The sequence below is a fragment of the Temnothorax americanus genome, unplaced genomic scaffold, assembly GCF_048541705.1.
Source record: "Temnothorax americanus isolate GAGA-0224 unplaced genomic scaffold, ASM4854170v1 Scaffold37, whole genome shotgun sequence".
NCBI classification, from domain to species: domain Eukaryota; kingdom Metazoa; phylum Arthropoda; class Insecta; order Hymenoptera; family Formicidae; genus Temnothorax; species Temnothorax americanus.
In genome coordinates, this window is record NW_027509515.1 from 1287882 (window position 1) to 1302047 (window position 14166).

A 14166-nucleotide genomic window follows, 5' to 3' on the forward strand; every position below is an offset into this window, starting at 1 on the left:
ACACAACGAAATTGTTTTCGAAAACTGGCCGACGACGAACGACGCTGATGAACGACGGTGGGTAGAGCGCGCCTCACGACTCACGGTGTTATTTTCAGCGGCTCTCGCCGCGACGCTATTCTGTCGATTTATTTACGGCACAAACGCGACGAATTCTTTATTCCAACCGCGTTTCGGAAATCGGTGGGGCCATGTTTTGATCGGCTTGTTACCGATTATTGCATCGCGCGCGACACCGCAATACTCCGGAACACATGTATAAATATATTCGCGACCTTATTTCTGCAAATTAATATACAAATGAGATTCCGCGAGATTACACATTCAAGTGAAAAAGAAAGAGAACAAGTGAAAATCGGTCGCACAAACTTTTCCATTTAAAGTACAAAATTCACGCTGTTAGAAAAGATGCACTTTTATTTGGTAGCAATCTCGAATAATCACTTGTAAGAAGAGAATTAAGATTGCGGTCGTGAGAATATTTTGAAATAAAACCGCGGAAGCTTTTTACGACAGCCCGAACACCATTAGCACAGCCGTATTCACGATTATTAGCCCGTCCGTTAATTTGTCGTTCCCGTCGACGACAGGCCTTCTCCGCGAAAGACAGACGGGCCTGCGGATCTGTGAAGTTGGCACGACATTCTACGAATTTCAAAAAAATTATAAAAGTTCTGGTAGCACTTTTCATAGTTCTACAGTTCCTGATAAAAATTAAAAAGAGTTCCGCATTCCTTATATTAAAAAATCGAAATTGAAATAATGTCGTGCTATAACATCGCGAATCTAGCACGACACTTCTCCTCTAAAGTACCAAAATGCGTTGCATATTATAATATTTCACAAGAGTTCCCGATAGTTCTAATCAAATTCCACACATATATACAATTTTAGATCGATATTCCACCAATTAACATTTTTAAACAATTATGATGTCCGCGCCCAGCGCGCAGCGTGACGCTTAATGACCAGTGTCGTGCTGAAGATTTTCCGCGATTTAACGATTATTTTTGACAGTTCTAAAAGAGTTCTGTGCCTTAAAATTAGTCGTAAAGAAAGTTCCGATGATTAACAATTTTTTAAACAATTTTAACAGTTACGTCCAGCACGACGCTTAGCGAATATGTGTCGTGCTGATGATTTTTCGCAGTTCTGAAGGGAGTTCTCGGTAGTTCTAGCAGAGTTCTATGATTTAGAATTATTTTTACAAACAGTTCCGACTGTTTACTATTTTTTAAACAATTTTAGCAGTTACGTCCAGCACGACGTTTAGTTAAAATGTGTCGTGCTGATGATTTTCTGCGGTTCTAATGATAGTTCTCGGTAGTTCTAGCAGAGTTCTATGCTTTAAAATTAGTTCTAAAAAGAGTTCCGGTGATTAGCTATTTTTTTAAACAATTTTTGTAATCCACGCCCAGCACAACGCTTAATGACAAGTGTCGTATTGAAGATTTTACGCGGTTTAACGATTATTTTTGACAGTTCTAAAAGAGTTCTGTGCCTTAGAATTAGTTGTAAAGAAAGTTCCGGTGATTAACAATTTTTTGTGTCGTGCTAGACATAACTGTTAAAATTGTTTAAAAAATATATTAGTTAATCACCGGAACTTTCTTTACGACTAATTCTAAGGCACAGAACTCTTTTAGAACTGTCAAAAATAATCGTTAAACCGCAAAAAATCTTCAGCACGACAGTGGTCATTAAGCGTCACGCTGCGCGCTGGGCGCGGACATCATAATTGTTTAAAAATGTTAATTGGTGGAATATCGATCTAAAATTGTATATATGTGTGGAATTTGATTAGAACTATCGGGAACTCCTATAAAATATTATAATATTCAACGCATTTTGGTACTTTAGAGGAGAAGTGTCGAGCTAGATTCGCGAAGTTAGCACATTATTTCAATTTCAATTTTTTAACATAAGAAATGCGGAACTCTTTTTAATTTTTATCAGGAACTGTAGAACTATGAAAAGTGCTACCAGAACTTTTATAATTTTTTTGAAATTCGTAGAATGTCGTGCCAACTTCACAGATCCCGGGCCTGCGCCGTGAGTATTACGGCGGCAGTTAATTTTCAGTATCGATCATCCCGCGCGCAACGAGGGCGATTTAATTAATTAATTTCCCGCGACAGGTGTGTGTGTGTGTGAGAGAGTTACGAGTACCCTGTTGGACGTTCGATCGCCAGGAAAATGGAGCCGGCCTTCCCGTAGAACGCGCCTAAACGCTAAGCCTCTCTCGCGTTCGCGTGAACGAAAAAAACAAACGGTGCATCAGCGGAATAGATTCACTGCCGAAGCTAGATAAACGACAAGCAAACGTACACGAAGAAGAAACTTACATTCAGAGACACGTGTTGCATCCGTTTTTAGAAAGTATCGTAAACGAAGGTAGACAAAGTTCTTTTGTAAGACGGAACGTCGGTGCGTTTACACGGTAAAACTTAAGCGTTTACTTGCAGCGCGAGTTAAGAGACTCTCGCGTGATAGCGGCTCTTAAGTTACACTCGTTTCATGCCGAATGAAATCGCGTATACCACCACCACCCGCGGAACATCACATCGATGCCACGCGAACCCCGTGCATTGCTTATTTTTCCACGGGATAGTTTCCGGTAGATGTTTACCCGAGCGGAAGACTCCGACTGAGGCGGATAGACGTGGAGAAACAGAGATAAAGAGAGATCTTTTACTCCTCTCGCAACGCTACCCCCTTCCGCGGAGTGCTAGCCGGCGGTTTGGAAACCGCAAATCGCGCGAAACATGGAAATCCACGCAGTGGGGGGAGAAGAAAAAAAAAGACAGAGAGAGGGAGAGAGAGAGAGGGGGGAGGGAGAGAGAGAGCATGGGAATGCCGTCGAGCAATCGATTACGGGAGAGGAATCGTACTCTTATTACTCCAGACAACCGCTTTGCGAAGCGTTGCAAAACGAACACCAAATCGATCGACAGCCGATGCGATCACAAACAAATGCTGGAAAGAATCCAGACTGACGGCTATAAATATGCAGACGCCCGGGAAGTCGAGCGAAATTGTTCAGCGGCATGTCTAAAAAAATATATATTACGAAAAAAAAATTCAATATGAAAAAAATAGAAATAGGCCATTTCCACGGTGTGTGTTACGCGTACCGAACCTTTTTATTAGGAATTTCCCAGTGTCCCCTTGCGCCTCCTGGGGGAGGAATGCCCAGGGCGTAATCCGCGCTTACAAATCTCGAAATTACGGAAGAAAAATCGACGGGGGCCGCAACGACCATAAACGTCGGAATGGAAAAATATGATACGCCTCGCGAACCCAAAATACTAGAGTTTCAAGTCCGACGTAAAGAAAATAGAAGAGAGGAACTCTTCGAAAGGAAATCTTCCACTCCGCGCGGCGGCAGAAGGAGAATTGATAGATTGCTTTGCGGGAGTCGGGCGACCTTGATGATCAAAAGAGCTCGCGTACCACGTGGGTGGCCGTTCGGCTTAAATGTCATTTAAATAGTCCTGAATTTCGTAAATCTCATAATTACGAAAACGCTGATTTTACAATAATACACTAAAAAAAATTTATTATCTGCAAAATAAATAGATTTCTTTGAATTTGATTTCCTTAAATTCAATTAATTCAAAGAAGTATTGGATAAATTAAAAAAAAAAACATTTTTCTGAGTTTGTAATATTTTCTCGAGTCTACCTAATAGTTCTTTGAATTAAGGAAACTAAATTCAAAGAAATCTATTTTCTTGCAAATGAATTTTTTCAGTGTACTTTTAAACGAACTTCTCCTCCAAACACGAGAGAGAAATAAGAAAAAGAAATAAAAATCCGCGTATAACAAAAAAAACAAGCTAATAAGTGGTCGGCTGTACAAAATCCTAAATGCATTATTGTTAAAGAACAATTTAATTAACGTTACCTCATTCGCGTGATTTAAATTTTAGAGTGTAGGTTGCGATTTAAGAAAAAAAACCGTGTGTTTTTATTGGCGTGCGAAAGAACTATTACGCCGTATCAGTACAGAAAATAAGCAGCAAGATAAAGCAAAGTCGAGTTTAAATTACAATCTAATTATCATGAATTCGATGGTTACAGTCCTAATGGAGATAACAGTAACTGCGTTTAGCTCGCGGAAATGTCTCCCGCGGGGGGAAAAGGTTATTAACTCGTGAAAAAAATGCAGAGACAGAGAAATTGAACCTTCCGCGCTTAATAAATCCTTTAATATCTCGGTTATGGGAAGCATTTAGTCGTCTCGCAGGTCCAAGACCGTTCCGGCGCATGCTCAACATTCTCGGCATAGGGTTCCCATAAATTGCGAGTATGATACGTCCTGAAAACGTCGGCCGGAGTGCTTTAACACTAAACGACGAGAGGAAGAACCAAAAAGAAAGAAAAGATTAAACGGATGACACGTCGGATCGATATCAAGGTAAAATGAGACACCTAACGTGCGCGGCTCTCGGTGGTGCAGTTATAAAATATCAGCAAATGAGTTTTCGCAACCTCTGTCAGCGCTTCTTCGAAACTCAATAATAATTATATATAACTAACCGATAAAATTCATCACCGGTTATTCAATAGCGATAAAAACTGGTATTTCCCGCTATTAATACTTCTATTAAATATCGTTACCATTAATTTTTATTTATAAAAAAAAGCATCTGAGACCGTCAACTTTAAAAATAAAAATAAAATAAGATAATCAAATTTAAGCGAATTGAATTACGACCGCGTCTCTGTATACAGACTCTCTTCAGGTGACGACGAAAAAAGATTTTCGCGTTAGGCAAATATTCTCGCAAATGGCGAAAGCGAAGGTCCAAGCGCGCCTAACGCGCATTGGTTCGCCGAAAAGCATTCGAGGCGAAACGAGGAGCTCGACTTCTCTCTCGAATTGCGAAACGCGCTTCGCATAATGATGAACCGCGACGATTTCGATTTCGGTTGCGGCGCGACGATAGAGTCCCACCACACCGGGACGACAGAGAAAAAGAAGGCCTAACGATAGCGAGGAACCGGTTTCTCGCACGTTTCGGCAGACGGCAAGGTGATCGTGGCAGGCACACGGCAAAAATGGTTTAATCATAATCCGACTGCAATATCGCGACGTCGCAGGTGTCAGCGGTGCATCATCGGAGAAAATAGCACTCCGAACCGTTTCGCGAACCGTCTCGATTACCATTCGCGGCGCAAAAACTGCACCCGAGACAGCCTTAGTCATCGATATTCGAATCACGGCCACAATTACGGCCGATATCACCGGCCGTGGAATTTCAGGCCGAGATATGGCGTAAATTACGAAGCAGCCCGTGAACCCTTTCAACACATGTCACACAAAAATCACCGAGAGAGAGAAAGAAAGAGAAAGAGAGAGAGAGAGAGAGAGAGAGAGAGAGAGAGAGAGAGAGAGAATATTTTTCCGACTTCTACCAACGTTACGTGTATAAAAATAAAATACGTCAAATTTGCTAGAGTGAAAATTTCGTAATCACGAAAATTGATTGTAAACACGGATACGATACACCCCGCGGGTGCTAATAAATTCCGATTGAGCCTGAACGGCAATCATTTTTGCTCACCGAGAAATTACACCTATAATTACGATTACAGTAGATTTCCTATTACGTCGACTGGCGACATTCGCGTAACAAACGCAAAAGGTGTGGTTTCTAATTCCCGAGCAATATCACGCGTCGTAAGTTGCTTCACTCCGTTCTCTCTCGTGTGTCTCGGCGAGACTCGCGCGCTCCGGCATACAAGGAGGTGTACGCTCTGATTGCCGGTTTGCAGCCTAGTTTCTATTGACAATGGCATCGTTGACGACGACGGCGACAAGTCTTGCTCAACGAGGCGCGGGCCTAAAGGATACGAATTTCCAGCCTTGCGAGGCTGCGCGAATTGCGAGGGCGCCGAGAATTTCGAAGCGAGCTAAGCGAAATAGCGCCCGCGTTTCAGGACAAGTTGGATATTTCCAAGCGGAACGGTATTTCGCAAAAGAACATTTTCGAGCAAGTTGGCGTTTCAAGGTGAATCAGAAATCTCGAGACTATTACCTAATACATCCGGGAGCGGACTTATTAAAAGGAAGTTTCTCGTTAAATCGCCGTCCTTAAAACATTCTTAGGAAGGTCAAACGTGACCCCGGTCGATTAATTCAGCGACCGCAACTTTGTCGCTGTAGATCGAAAACGGTGACAAGCGTGGAAGAGTTCGGCGTCGCGGAACGGGACGTGCGGGACGGCGCTCTGCGAAGTGAAGTCGTGTGATGCGTGCTGGAGGAGCGCGGGGACACGCGCATCACAACGGCGCGGGCGATTCTCACGATCCTGAAGAACCTGGCGCACCACGGCCGCGGGGTACCGTAGACCAGGTGCATACATGCATGCGGCGGCGCGGCGGCGGCGCACGTACGAGGGGCCGTGGGTTCGAGGAACGCGGCGTTGCGCCGCGCAATGCGGCGCCGCGATAAGCCGCGCGTAACTATACTAACTATGCGCCACCGGCAGTCAAGCCGCCGGGCTGTTTATGGCAGCGATTTTTATGCTCGCCGCGCCCCGCACAAAAAAAAACGACTCGTTGATAAAAGAGCGCGACTCGTTGATACTCGACTACTTCGTCGAGTCTCTACCTGCGACATCGACGTTTTCCCAGCGGTGTAAAACGATTGTTCCGCGAGATACGTTTGTATAAGCCGGTGGAAAGAACCAGTCGTGTCCTCGGTTCTACCTCGAAGCCCCCCGGGACGACGAAAAATTATTTACTGGAAGACGCGACATAAATATTCAACGACATATGACACGAAAAGGTATTAGACAAATAGGCGAGGAGAGAGAAGTACACGCGAGCGCAATTTATAGATTTATTGCCGCTATATAAAAGTGAAGATTGATGAATGTTAATAAACTCCTGTTTATAAAGACATCGAGCTATATCTCCGTCCTGTCACGTCACTCGCATGAAGAATAATGAAATATTTATGTTAATTTTACCGCGATTTTTTTGTTGAAATTTCTAATTTTGTTGAAATGTCGAGTCGTAACGCCATCTCTTTCGGATATTTCTATTATTAACGTTGTCAAGGGCCGGTTGTTCCAACTTATCGGTAAACAAACTAATAGTTAAATCAAATATATATGTCTGTTTTTCCTTCAAATTAGACAAAAATAGACACGTGATTTTAACTATATTGTATTAGTTTAATCGGCCCTAAGTGTGTTACATTTCTCATTATTGACACTGGGTGCATTCCGTTAATTTATCCTTGTTTAACATTCGGCGAACAACAAGGATAAATGATGCATTATGCTCATCACGCGTGAAACGGCATGCGCCCATTATTAGATCTCTATTATCTTGCTCCGCAGCGCGCTCAAGAGAACTCTCGATATCGCGCGGCAAACTTAATTTCGCAATCTTTAAAAGAAAGCCGTCACGTGTATCCAGCCGGCAACACCTGTTTCTCCTCATCAGGAGCATATTTCCGCTCCTTTGCGCAAGCCGGGCTGCGCTCGGAAAACCGGCGCGAAATCGGCTTTCCGGTGAGCGCGCGCGCGCGCGCGCGCGCGCGGAAAGGGCCAAGGCCGAGGGACCGTGACGAATGGCATCCGTCCCGAGGAGAGAGAACAATCGCTCCGCCGACGGACTCGACCGTCGCGTCGGAGTCGTCGGACGGACGGAGAGATCTCGTCGACGGAAATTCACGACCACGTGCGGGAACGGAGCGGGCGAAAGGGGGGCCGTGGAAGCCGGTTTCAACGCGCGCGGACGCGCGGCGGACATGCGCCTTTCGCGCGCGGGCGCGCAACGAGCGGAAAGAGGGAGAAGGATCAAGGATCCGCGCGGATTTAGGAGCGCGCGCAGCGGGCACGGCGCGCGGCCGCGTGCGACCGCGCCGGAAACGCTCGGCTCAACGTGGTGCGGCGGCAGCCGAGGATCGTCGCCGAGGGCCGGCAGGCAGCGCGCGGCGCGGCACCGGGCACGCCGATCGACTATCGCGGCCGAATGTTACTAACCGTGTCCACGGTAGGGCTCCCGAACGGCGGCGTCAGCGGTGGCGGCAACGATGGAAGGAATGTCCAGGGGCGAATTCCGTGGGATAACCGTGCACTCGGTGGTTCGGCGACGTGGCTTCTACCCCGCGTGGCTTCGTCTCACTCACAAAGCGCGACACAGACGACGCGTATAATAAATTCCGGCAGAAAAGCTTTTATTTTCCCTCTTCCGATTCCTCCTGCCTCAGTGGATTGTTCCGCCTCGCGGTTACTTGGACTCGCGCGGCTTTTGTCGCGCCGTGTCGACCCGACGCGAAGAACACACACGCGAGAAACACACCGTTTGTAAAGTTACGTTACGACGACGACGGTATAGCGGCAACGACGGCAGAGGCTGCGGATCGCGCTCGTTATGAATCGAAGATAATGTCACGGGGACGCACACACACATACACTCACACGCGCGCGCACACGTCGAGGTGGCAGCGTCGCTCGTTTGTAGGTACGCGTCGGCTAAGCGGCGAGGAGCCCGTTTTGGAGGTTAGGAAGCGCACGACGACGACGCACCACCGGCTAGCTACTGCTCTCCTTCCTCTCTCCGCCTTTCCCTACAAGCTACGTGCGGCCGCCGTCTCGCTCTACCCGTCTGCCCCTCTCACTCCGGCTCTCTCCCACACGAGGGTCTACCGAGGCACGACTCGTACGATCTCTCTCGCGTCACGTTGTACGTTGTACATACACCCGTTCGTGCAACCAACTAAACCGATCGTCCGTTTTGCCGGGGGTAAACACCCAGGTAAACGAGATAGGTAGTGATAGAGAGAGAGAGAGAGAGAGAAGAATAATAATAAATAACAACGGCAAGAAGGAAAACAAACAAGGAGGTGCGAAGTACTGCGAAGCGCCGTACGAGCGACAAAGACGAAACGCGCGCTTCGGGGAAAGAGAAAGAGCGAGCAAAGAGTGAAGGGGAGGGGATTTCCCGAATACGCCGGTTAGAAACTCCGGACGCACGACCACGAAAACGCGTGTCGCGTACGCGCGATGAATTCGGCGAAAAATTACGCACGAAGAAACAGAGAAAGAAAGAGAGAGAGAGAGAGAGAAAGAGAGAGAGAGAGAGAGAGAGAGAAAGAGAGAGAGAGAGACGACGTTAAAAACTTCGCTACGAATCGTGGCGCGCCATGAGAAACGTAGCTGCGAGGGGGACACGCTTTGGAGACGCGGCGACGAGCGAGCGGGAGAAGGTTTGGCACGGAGAGGATGGAGAGGAGAGGAAGGGAGGAAAGGGGGGGGCAGACTCACCGTGTAGCCGAGTGTGGGCTAGGTGCGGCGCGGGGTTGCGCGAGTGGGGAGCGACACAACGACTCCGTCTCGGCAGAGGGACGCGGGGCGACTGACGCTCCAGGCGGTGGCGGTAGAGGGGGAACGTAGGCTTCCGTGGGATGGGATCGGTCGGGAGGGGCGGGGCGGGAGGGGGGAGGCTCGCCAGCCGGCAACAGCCGACGCGGCTCGATCCGCCACGATCTCGCTCGCGCTTCCCACGCGGCCGTGAACGTCATCTTCGTCGCTCTGCCGGGGCTCGGCGCGGCTGTATCGCCGATCGCCGCCGTCGCCGCTGATGCCGCCGTTGCCGTTGCCGTTGCCGTTTGCCGTTGCCGTTGCCGCCGTCGCTGCCGGCTGCCGCTGCGATGTGTCGGCGAACGACGTAGGAGGCGCGTCAGGGTGTATACGGGGTGTCCACGATATTTGTTGACGATTACGCGCTATTCACCCTTCGGCTCCCCCGACGGAACGATTTTGTAATGGCGGTTATATGAACGCGCGGCCGTTAATGCAACGCGCGAGCGCGCCCCGTTGCAATTTAATTCGTCGTAACGCGCGGTAAATAATCGTCGCGCAATGTTGTAGGTGTAATGCGTAAACTCTCGGGTAGAATGCTTCCCCGCCCCGTTAGGAAAGTGAAAATAAATGTTCCGCCGAGGGCATTTGCATAATACGAGTTTGCATAGCACACATCTTGACTGTATTTGCATAATACGGATCCTGTTTGTATTTGCATAATCCAAATTTCGATTTTATTTTCAGCGAAGTAATATTCTATCGTTCGAAAATAGTTGACGTATCCGGCGAGAATTACGCGTGTTCGATGCGTTATTCATGATGGCCACCGAAAATAATCCAGAATTCCTGTCGTTTTTATTGTAATATATTTAAAGGTGAAACACGTGAAAAGAACTTTTTATGGGTTGCTTACACAAAAAGACAGCTATTAATCTTTGAAAGAAACCACGAAAGAAAGACCGCAAGGTATACTTTTAATATCACAAAAATTGTACACAATTCCTCGATGTTGTTCATATACATATAAAAATAGATAATGGCTTCATAATTCCCTTAGAATCCTCTTGGAATTACTCATTGTTATTTAAATCGACCATGCGCCGCGGATCTCGGTACTCTCGGTACTTCTGTTCGATTCTCCATCGCGAACAAAGAACACGTAGCAGAGGGAATTCCGCTTTGCGCGCGCGTCTCACCCGGTATATACGCGCGCATCCTGCGATCGTCCTGATCACACGGGCGAAAAGCGAAAAGAATACGTGACTCGGCAAGGTAAGAGACGGAGGGGGCGGGGAGACGCCGGAATGGGGCCCCGAGGAAGAAAACGAGTCTGCGAAACGAGGATAGCACGCGCCGTGAAAAAGCGACGAGAGAGATGAGCACGGAAGGGTGGCAAAAGACGGAGGGGGCGAAGGGGGGATGGACACCGGGTGTCCGGGGAAATGAACGGGAGAGACCTTGTACTGCTTGTACATCGCGGAGAAACGAAGCTTTGTGTCGGACGGCAGTTGTGTGAAGGGAAGAGAGTGCCTGCCAGGGCCTGTCCAGAACAGAGGAGGGAAAAGAAGGGACGGGAAGGGAAGGGCGCAGAGAAGGGCCCTCGACCGTCTGCGATCGGTGCGCATAAAGGACCTCCTCATACGACCAGCTTTCCGGATGCGGTCCCTCTCTCCTCCCTCTCGTCCGTTTGCCAGCGGGGGACGGCGGGACCGAGCGAGAAAACCGGATTGCCGCGCTTCACTTTTTACGTTTGAATGCCGGGGAGTATTTTTCGGAGATGCGCGATGTGTGTTACTCGATACCGGGTCCCCCCACTCCCCCTCTTCCGCCCTCTTCCCCCCTGCCCCCTGTACATACACTTTCGCCCGTGGAGGTATTTTTAGCGGCGGACCTGCGTATTTTTGACAACGGATCCCGAGAGGGGCTTGGACCGATGCCCCTATTAGATGCCCTCGAGAATCCAAGCGGGAATAAATGCTTCGATCTGTCGGCAATCGAGAGGAGTTTCCCTTCCCTCCTCCTGCCCTCGGCACGCACAACGAGGAACATTCGATACTTTGGCGAAATAGATCGCGCGTAGTCCGAATTGTTGCATCACGCAACCTATTCGAGAGATAGGTCTTTTTTTTTTTCATAAAACTCGTAACGCGTGTAGTCATTGTTGTTCCTCAAAATCTCGACGCGATAAGAATTTCGTCATGAGAGTTTCCATTTCTGTGTAATGAAGCAATGTCAATTTCACTTTCACTCCTCGATTACTTCAAATTGCTCGATCACGCTTTTGACTCTCAGAGCCGAACGTTTCAATCACGTCTCGTCACGTGTCGTGCACACGTCAGGATTAATTCCCGAAGTGTGAAAGTATTGAACGTGTGGTACCTATGATATGATATCTCTCGCGCATCGCAATTCTGCAGATTAGTACGTGACGCGCACACACGCGCGGAGGAGGTGGGAAACGAATCGTAACCGTGGGAGCGCATCAAACGAAACTCTACAACGAAATCGTCTCTATCGTGCGAGAAGCGACCGTAAACCGGCCGTATCATGTATCAGCCGACTAATCAGTGAAATTCATTCATTAAGCGCACGTAAAATCCCGACGTTATTGTGCAAGGCGCGATTCAAAAAACACTCGCGAATGCTTACGAGAAGCGTACTTTTGTAAAGATTGCGTAAACATGACTCCACGGAATTGAATTATTATCAGCTGTCAAGCGAGTCACTTGCGCTTAAGCATGATACGTGTTTGTTTATAAATAGCTGTATCGCTCAGCATTGCTTCGCTGCAACATTTATACGTACAATTATGTCACACGTCGAACTAGAGGAGGAGGTGATTAAAATAAGAAAAGCCCGAAAGTTATATATATCGAGAAGCTAATGGGCCCTCGGAATTAACTTGACGAAGTTTTCTGTCAGAACGTACGGCGCGAGGTGTCAGTTACTCTCTCCACGAACAACAGGTATTTCGAGACGTCAGTCGCGTTCCGAAGGTGCGATATGGACGCGAATGTGGCGGGAGTGGCGGGACGGCTGGCGTCGGGCCGGACAAAGGAAGCGGTGGATCGTGCGGCCCTGTATATTTGCATGGGAACGTACCCACAGGATCCCATGCTCGCACAAAGGACGAGAACGAGCCATCTTTTGCGCGTGTACTCGCGACGCGAGCGATTGCACGCTCACCTGGGGCCCGATTTTCTAACGAGAAACGTATGCGCAAACTCTGCTCTAACAGAAAGGCTGCAAATCGATTGGCTCTATCGCACAGTTTTTAGCCAATAAGCTTGCAGCTTTTCTATTAGAGCAGAGTTTACGCATACGTTTGTCGATAGAGAATCGGGCCCCTGTGCACCAGCGGACGTGCACGTGAACGGGTTTGTATATATATCTACGTGTCGTCCCCATCCCTGGGCCTCTATATGCATCAGCGCGGAGGCACGTACGAGCGCGGGGAGAGAGAGGTCTTAAGACCACGTTTAAAAATGTAGGATACCGCAGGACGGAGGGTTCGTCGTTCTCTCTTGGGACGGGGTCAGATCGTTACTTTCCATTTCGACGAGGGATACACGAGCCCTTGGGCGAAGTCTGAGGAGCGAAGGGAGCGCGCGCCGGCTTACCTTCCCCTGTTTGGGCTTGCTCTCGGCTCGAAAACCCAATTCATCGTCGGGAATAGAGTGGTACCGGATAAAGACGCATCAGGGACGGACAGGGAATGTTTTATCGCGGATTTATCACGATAAAGTCAGCTGATTTGCGAACTTGCGGAAGAATGGATTTGGATTCTGGGTCACCCGACAATCCGCGTTCACCACGAATTCTGGAATCGTTTCACTTCACGTTCAAATTCAATTGTGCCAATACCGATTTAGCATAATTCAATATTTGGCGAATCGCTAATTCGGTTTAATTCGATTTGACGTCCTCGAGTCTAGGGTTTGTCCTCGGAATATCCTTATATAGCGAGAGAAATTTATACAAGTTCCATGGCGCGCCACGTTTCTTTTTCTCGTGCTTATAAGCGTGAAAATATTGTTTATCGATTTCTCGCGTAATGTGGTTATTACCGTCCTGTTTACGTAGAAATATTTATCATGTATCGCCATCATCGAAGGCAATTATACTTTATATTTGTTACGGAGCCGATTGTAATGTATCCTCGTTTCCTGCTATTAATCGATACGACTTTACGATTATTATTTTATCAAGGCTGCAGAAGTCGATTCCATCAAATGATGAGTAAATTAAACGTTTGTTCTAGAAAGAAACTGTCGTGATCGTTTAGGAAGAAAATAACCACAATTTAATTTTTTTAATGGCGCAACGATTATTTCAAATTGTCTTTTATTTTATCGAACCGTCCACGATATCACGCTATATACTCAAGGTCGTCCATCGCTCTCATTTCCGGAATAAAAATAAAAGGACATGTAAATCTTGAATAAACAAATTTCTCAGCATCTTATTCTATGAATATTTGTGCAGATACATTTTATTAGAACGAGATGTAACGCCTACCAGAAAAATATTTTAAGATAAAATATATTTTTTCTCAGTCCCCAGCCAGAAATGATTAGTCGAATCGATTCGATATCGATGTGTCGATGATCGCTGTCGAATACCTTTGACCTCATCGTAATTGTTTTTATATTTAATTGAGTAGTTGTGAATATTTCTATTAAATTTCTATTGTTTTTTTATCCCCCCCTCCCCAATTCTACATTGAATACACAGTATATATACGTATAATACTGTGCTTTTCGATTTTGCATCAATTTGATATAGGACTGGCACAGACACAAAATCTTTTTTTTTTTTTTTTTTAATCTTTTATTATAAGT

At 47.0% G+C, this 14166-nt stretch overlaps 1 protein-coding gene across 5 annotated transcripts in view; it reads right to left on the minus strand.

Moving 5' to 3' along the window:
* Positions 1-14166, minus strand: part of Heph (polypyrimidine tract-binding protein 1 heph) — a 459111-nt gene that overhangs the window by 328576 nt on the left and 116369 nt on the right. Inside the window, exons 1-2 of one of the 5 annotated variants that reach the window (XM_077414712.1) lie at positions 9287-9366; positions 8003-8375 (exon numbers count right to left, since the gene is read on the minus strand). The exons of 1 other annotated variant lie outside the window; for it this stretch is intronic. The gene's annotated coding sequence lies outside the window, so the exon portion shown is untranslated. Of the gene's footprint in view, positions 1-8002; positions 8830-9286; positions 9367-14166 lie in introns of those variants that run through there. 3 more of the 5 variants (XM_077414715.1, XM_077414714.1, XM_077414717.1) reach the window with 3 other exon arrangements.